General features: G+C 33.5%; 1 long non-coding RNA gene across 8 annotated transcripts; it reads right to left on the bottom strand.

Annotated features, from left to right (window-relative positions):
- Window positions 1–1,480: 1,480 nt before the first annotated feature.
- LOC111879407 (uncharacterized) lies at window positions 1,481–6,806 on the bottom strand. Of its 8 annotated transcripts, XR_008226232.1 has the most exons (10): window positions 6,316–6,804; window positions 6,139–6,198; window positions 5,882–6,025; window positions 5,728–5,777; window positions 5,588–5,633; window positions 5,460–5,528; window positions 4,632–4,772; window positions 4,510–4,544; window positions 1,792–4,368; window positions 1,481–1,704 (listed from the first exon to the last, which is right to left on the bottom strand). It is a non-coding gene; the product is annotated as an uncharacterized LOC111879407 (long non-coding RNA). The 8 variants fall into 8 exon arrangements; XR_008226233.1 differs by having other exon boundaries at window positions 1,792–3,865; window positions 4,138–4,368; window positions 5,460–5,777; window positions 6,316–6,806; XR_008226231.1 differs by having other exon boundaries at window positions 1,792–4,056; window positions 4,138–4,368; window positions 5,460–5,777; window positions 6,316–6,805.
- Between the last annotated feature and the right edge of the window lie 917 nt (window positions 6,807–7,723).

Raw genomic sequence — 7,723 nt, 5'->3', positions numbered from 1 at the left:
CTTATACACCTTTGTCTTAGACAGCTCATATGTGTGTCCAAAAACAATTCAGACTAATTGCCAAATCTCACAATTCGAATCATGGAAAGGGATACTGTAACCATAATCAAATCCGAGAATACAATTTCACAATCACTATCTTCTTAAAATATTCATTAGTGAAAGCATTTCCTCACAGTCATTTTCATGAAGGAGGGAATCTTATGACACTTAGATTTTAATGGTGTATGTGGTCCTATCCATGTGAATTTGTCAAACCAAAGTTTGCGACAAATCCAAACTCATATGGACCGAATCTTCTCAATCTTGATTTCTTGCCTTATGGTAACACGGCTGCCCACCATGTCTTCCAAGTAGTTAAGCAGCTCACCCTTTCCTATCAATGTACTTTCCATTGATCAAGGTGTTTGCCTTTTATGCGTTCAAATGAGAACTCATAGGACTCACATGCATAATTAACTCGATTGGAACGGCATAGAAACAAGATAGTGTCAACACGATAGGTTGTGAACCTCAACTCGTGTGCCAGTGATGATCGATAAGGTTTATTTTGATTTGTTCTTGAAACCTTTTCAAGACCATTGAGACTCCCACTGACTCCTTGACATATAAAATTCTCTTGTCAATAAACATTTCTCGACAAACAACTATTCAAGAGTTAGTGTATCCTTTATCAAAACACTTCATAAATTGGTCCTAGTTGGTCTTTATCTTATTCAAGTCATCATAACTTACCAATTTCAAATGTGCAAGAATAAGAAAACCTTTTTCCAAATTCTACATTTGATGAATGTTATAAACCTTCTTAAGACTTGTCACTCAATATCACAATCTTAACTCTAAGACTTGTTTTGGAATGAAGTATGATTGACTTCTTGATTTAACCATTTCTTCAATTCTTAATTCCTCTTCTCAGCCATACAATTGTACTAAGATTTACTTAGAGGATCAATTGAGATATGGTTCTTAATCATTAAGACATATCATAAAGCATAAAAGGTACTCTCCCTTCTTCTTAGAATAGAGAAACTTTTATCTTCCTGCCTACTGGATTCTTCTTATTCGTTCTGCTATTGATTTAAACTCTTTCAATCAATTCAGAATTACACTTAATCTTATAAGTATAATAATATTTACTAAACCTTTAGTAAACCATGACGAATATCTTTGTTACTCGTGTGGTGGACTTGATCAACACACAACTTTGTGTACTCGATCTCCTAGTCCTTCACTTGACACTTTGTCAAAGAATTAGTCTAATTTCCAAATATGAAATTTCTCCTTCATCATGCAACCAAGTTGCATGATTCCAAATTTCTGTCCAACTGAAACTTGGGCGATGAAAAACTCTCCCTATTTGGTAAACTCTTGAAATTTCCATAAATAACATTATTAAGAATCACATCCATTTGTTGTAGAAATATGCAAACATCAATTTTCCATAAAGATTTCATTGCAAGGAAATAAATAAATAAATAAATGAGTCAAACCAAAATTTATTTTAATCATAAAAGCAGCGGAAAACATTTGTCCTTACAATGCAAAATCAACTGAAAATTATGTAGTCAAAAGAAAATTCCTAACAACTTTATCATAACTTTCTAAGCTCAAAATCTAATCTTCAAATCCATGCGATCGAGATCCATTTCTTCATGATTAGACTTATCTTGCTCTTTCATCAAGCTTCCTTTCTTTTCATTGATCCTGCAAAACATTCAAATGCAATCTTATCACATCATGTATTAAGAATCAACGAATAGAAACTTAATGGAGTTAGATAGTGGATTTTACCTGAAGCACAGCCATACTCTTTGACTTTCCCATCTTCTGGACTCTTCAGGCTCTTAGGGCAGACTTGTATCCAACGCCCTTTCTCTTGGCAGCAAACGCAGGTCGATTCTCCTAGAACGTCCTCGGAAGCATGGTTGGTTGACTTTCCTAACAAATATGCTCCATTGCTTTGCCAAATCATTTCTGATTCAGCAACAATGAGCATGTAAGTTAGGTCAATGAGGTTTTCGTCATGGTCCATCATATAATACTTTCTTTTGAACTCATTATATGATTCAGGAAGTGACTGCAGAACCCAGTTCACAGCCAACTTATTAGGGAATGACGCACCCAACATTATCAACCTATCGATGTGTGATTTCATTCCTAGAAGGTGGGCACACACGGGTTTACCATCTTCATGTTTCATTTCCAATAGGGATTTAGTGACATTGAACCTTTCAATTCTTCGATCTTGTGGGTTAGGGAGAATAATTGGAGGAGGTGGAGGAAGTGAAGCATGATTTCTTGTTCCTCGATCGAATCGTGGAATATCATCTTCATGTGGAATGCTTGTTCCACGGGATTTGGGAAGACCATAGTTTTCGTACATTGACATCTACAAAACGGGAGAAAAAATAAAATTCAAGTTAGTTGATTGATTAAGTCCTTAATATATCACCCAAATGAGATATTAAGGCTAGGACCCAACACAATATTCCACAACTCGGGAGAGGGATGCCGTAACCCAAATTGCAGAACATTTGAAGGTAAGTGAATGACGATTCACTAATTTTCCACCATGAAAAACGAAAAAAAAAAATTAAGTTTTAAATCTATGAAAACTCCTAGATCCTTTGAGATTCATTGAACATTTCAATGGCATGTTTAAATCTCGATATGACCCTCTAGTTTGTGACTGGGATGCCGAGGATCACAAAGCAGGTGTGAATAACCATGCAAACTTACATGGTGCCCTCACATGTTACAGTCACCTATTCGATGTGCTGGTAAACCACACACGCTCCACCGAACTATGACAAACATTGAGTCACCCTTTGCTACCTTTGCTTAGAACCATTTAGTGTGCCGGTAAACCACACACGCTCCACTAACGTCTTCGCAAGGGCACAAAGTGTAATTTCATGGAATTGCATCAATTCACTTTTGCCTAAACATTTAGTTACTTTTGTACTTTGTTATACTTATAATGGAAGGTTCTGTCCCATCCTACCAGTTCGGCTAACGACCCTCCACTAGTCAAGAGTGCGGTGGCTAAGAGTGGATACCCATTCAATCGCCATTTTATAGGCAATTTCCTTAAACACCCCTTATAGACCAACTTCGTGAATGAGGCCTACTAACGGTAAGACTGAGTTTTAATCATACATATATATAGTGTTAGACTTTTAATGTTATATATAGTATAAGGTGTATTTTACACTTTTAAAATACTAGGTGGTCCAATTTAACAATTATACTTTTAATTCAATTAACTTGTAAACCAAAACTTTTATGGATTTATTAAACCTCTTTTAATTATACACCTTAAATAATTAATAAAACCATAAGGGTGTGAAATGAACTTTTCAAAACAATACTAGGGTTTTAGAATTTAACATTCCTAAATTAAACCTTTAATCAACTTTTAAATTCCAAAACTTGAGGGCAAATTTTGAAACATTTCAAAACATTAGGGTTTCAACTATTTAAATTTCAAAAACAAAAACTTTTGAGTTCAAATTTAAACTATAAAACCTAAAGGGGGAAAATTGAAACTTTTCATAACACAAGGATCAAATAACAAATAATATAAATTAAACAATTAATTTTATCATTATCTATATTTGACCTAATTTCAATTTCTTGCAAAATAAGTTACCCAATTAATACAAACTAGTAAGGTTGCCCATGCTTCGCATGGGTCGGAAGGGTTATTGTTACTGATGCAAAATATTATAAGTTTCACAATCATTTTCATGAAACTTATTAAGCTTTATAGACCATTTTTTGACGACAAAAGTACATTGCTATCTCACAAATGTAGCATAAACTACATCTATTTCTTGATGCATCCCATTATACCAAATTGCCCCTACAATAAACAATACAATGTTGTAATAGAAAGTAATGAACATAGGGTGACATAGAACACAAATAAATATAAGTATGTTGCTATTTTTTGCATTAATATAATTTCAGAGCCAATATATATGTGTGTAATCTGAGCACTAATGCATGATTTCCCTTCGACTATATGTTTCAATGGTTGTCCGTATCCAAAAACTAAAAACAAAAAAAAACCTTAAGAAATCGTTAATAAATTAATAGTAAACTGCAAAAACACTCATATGATTCGATTTTGACCTGTTGTAATGACCATCTTGCCCTTGGAGCTGTTTAATCTCCACTGTTATACGATAAAAAAGTAGTAGAGGTAGAGTAATTTGTTCTAGTAGTATCTACATTGAGCATGCATTATTTGAGAAGGATATATCTGAAACTTAGCCGAATTTTTTTCCCGATTTTGCCCAAATAGCACCTGTATCCGTTTAATCCAATCTTCTGATGTGGCTGTTGTAGTTGGAAGTTATCTTTCTGAAATTATACAAACATGAGATTACAATGTTCAATCAATTCTTTATCATATTGTTAGAAAATAGTATATAAAATTTAAGAAAAATTAAAATAAATAAAAAAGAAAAAAAATTGAAGAGTTAAAAAAAGAAGAAATATGACCTTGAAAGCTGACATATGCATAGTATGTTGGTAAGCTGCAAATTGTTTTATTCACTCCACAATTAAAATTAATATAAAATATATAGTTGCATTAGGAATATAATTAACAAATTCATGAATACCTTTCGATTCAATTTTGGGGAAAATGCAAGAATAATGAAAATCTTTTTCATTCCATCAATTTCGCACTAAGAGACAGTATTATATGGAAACAAATATTTAGTTTGCTTGAAGATGATGTCCTTTCCATTCCAAGCGCAAATCTGCCCATGCAAATTCAATCACATGGTAAAGTAAGTAATGAATCACATAAGAAAAGTTAACAGAAACTCACATAAATATATAAAATGGCCTAATCCCATGTTTGTATTCTCCTTTCATATTCAACATTCCATTCCTCTAATTACTTCAAAAAAGTACATTGCCTACATTTGTATGGATTACACCATGTTCATCCAGATTAAGGCTGTAATGTATATGTTGTCTATATACAATATATTATCTATCTATCATGTCCGGTATTTTTCAGTTTTGACCAAATTGCCCTTTACTCGAAAAATCACCTAATCACCTCCTAATAATAAAGAATTAAAGATCCAATTACTGCCATACCATTTATGATCCACTTGACAAATTTACAAAATTTTTTTACCAATATACAAATTGAATGTCACCCAATTATACATTTGACTAAAATACCCTTGCATCCAAAATACAAACAAATATAGCATTTTCTCTTCATTTCTTAACATTAAAAATTACTAATGAATATAATATGTTCAAAAAATAAAAAATGAAGATCCAAATAATAAAATGATCAAGCGTTAGAATACACTTTCGTCCTATTTCTTTTTTAGCTATTTTTAGTTATTCAGGGAGTAATTATAAAGTTATAGTAAAATTTGTTATTAAGCAAAAAAGGAAATTAGTAATTGTTTGTATTTACTGACTTTAGTACGTTGGGAAGGGTTGTGTATTTGCTGTCATGCACTTTTGCTCCCTTAAGCTGATCTTGTTGCCTAAACTCAGCAATTAATCATTCATATATAAATAATAATAAAAAATACACATTATCTACCTGACAAAAAGCATTTGTCTATCGGATTCTTAAGAAATGAAATCATCTACAAAAAACACTCATTTTAGTAGTTTAAGTGATATATACTACGAATGTTTCAGGAGTTTTTTATTTGTCAACAACTATAGATGGATACTTACATTACATGAAACCACCTCCGGTTTAGTAAAGATCATATGCCAGAAAGAACCTGCAAACAATCATTCTATACATTAAAACATGAGATCTAAAAAAGATTTATGTTAACATGAAAAGTGATAATTAGATGTATAAGTTTTATATTAAATGCTTTACCTATTTTGCCTTTTCCTGCTTCCTTTTCTTCCTCCAGCCAAGAAGCTAAAACCAAAGCTTCACTTGGATATAAAAGTCAGTTATCTTTCTCTAGGCAATCTTGCTTAAACCTCTCCCATATCTCAGTGAATTTCAACTCCTTAACTGCAACAAATATTCTGAATTCAAAACAGAGCCTAATCTCCTATACATACAATAAATTATTTCAAATTTTGAAGGTGAAGGCTTACTTATAACTGATATAAACTTATTTATACCTGATTCATCTTTATCGGAGAAGAATCGGGAAGAGAACCTTGAAGCGAATAAGACATTAGCTGTAGGTTTAGAGTAATGATTATGATCACAGATTACATGTGGACCGGAGGAGCTTCGATTGTTCCAACATAAAAGAAAAATGCGAACAAAGAACAAAAAAAGCGACATAATTTTACCAAAAATTAGAGGAGGAAGCGAGAAAATCAAACCCTCCATGTCGATTTGGATTTTTCTCAATTTTACTAAGAATCGAAAGATGAAGTTAAAAATTAAATCGATCATCCGTTCTCCTCCGCTTCCTCCATGAACACAGTTGTGCTTCAAAGTGTTTGAAACGGAGAAAGACTGCAATTCTAAGACGCCACGACCGGTAGTAGGCGGAGTGCGTGAAGCAGTCTGGATCGGCGGTTCTGAAGTGAAGATATGATCATACGAATACGTAGTACTTGTGGTCCGGTGGAACATCATCTGGTGCTAGCTAATGGCCTTTGATGGAGAAAGAGAGAGAAAGGGAGATGATAACCTGTAAGCTTTTCATTGGAGAAGAAAACGGTGGCACGTACCTGTGCGTAAGCGTCTCCAGCCACCACCATTGACCATATAGTGAGCAGGATGCATACATTATTTGACCAGAGACGAAATTTGACAAAACCCATAAACAGAAAAAGCCCAGGGGCTAAAATGAAAAGAAACCCTTTTGATAGAGACCGAACACAATAACATAAACAGAAAATTGCTAAAAGGTTTGCAACTTTACCATTGGGACATTTTTAATGTATATGTACTAATAATTGAGGGACCATTTATGTCAATCCCTTAGCCACTTTATTGTAGCTAAGGTAGACAATTTTAATATATTGTATAATAATCAACTTTAATCATATAAGGAAGTTATTATCCAATCAATTGGTGATTATCTTTTGTTTAATCAAGGATATACTCATAAATATGTATAAAATCGGATTTTAATGATCTAAAACAGATAAGGCAAGTATCCATGAGTAAAACAGCAAGAAATCCCGAAATCCCCTCTTTCTGACGCTCGAACTCGCCGAGTACCCCTATGGACTCGCCGAGTAGGGGCCTACTCGCCGAGTTCATCAGGCAGATGGGCTAAAAATCGATTTTAAAGCTTGAACAAACATACAAGGCATCAATACAATAGAAACCAATCAAGGCTCCGATACCACTGATGGGTTTTATCCATAAAAACATCCTATGTGCTCATACAAACCCTAATGATTGGATCTAGGTTTCTCTATTGTACATGCAATTCATCCAAGACTATAAACCCTAGATCTAGTATATGATAATCAATATAACATATAAATTAGGGTTTAGATCATACCTTGATTGTTATGTAGCAATAACAATCTCAAATCCTTCTTGTATTGACTTTAGAAAGCTTAGAGTCACAAATGTCACTCCTCTAATGGTTCACAAACACCAAGAGCAAGAGGATGAAGAGGAGAAGAGAAGGAGGTTGCCCAAAATGTGTGGAAACCCTAGACAAATAGTTCACCACGTTTTTGAGCCATAAGGGTCCTTTAAATAGAGAGGCTATTAGGGTTATCTAACAAGGAA

This window comes from Lactuca sativa, chromosome 9 (assembly GCF_002870075.4).
Source record: "Lactuca sativa cultivar Salinas chromosome 9, Lsat_Salinas_v11, whole genome shotgun sequence".
Classification (NCBI taxonomy): domain Eukaryota; kingdom Viridiplantae; phylum Streptophyta; class Magnoliopsida; order Asterales; family Asteraceae; genus Lactuca; species Lactuca sativa.
Note: the sequence above shows the minus strand (reverse complement) of the source record. Positions and strands in the feature narration are given on the sequence as shown.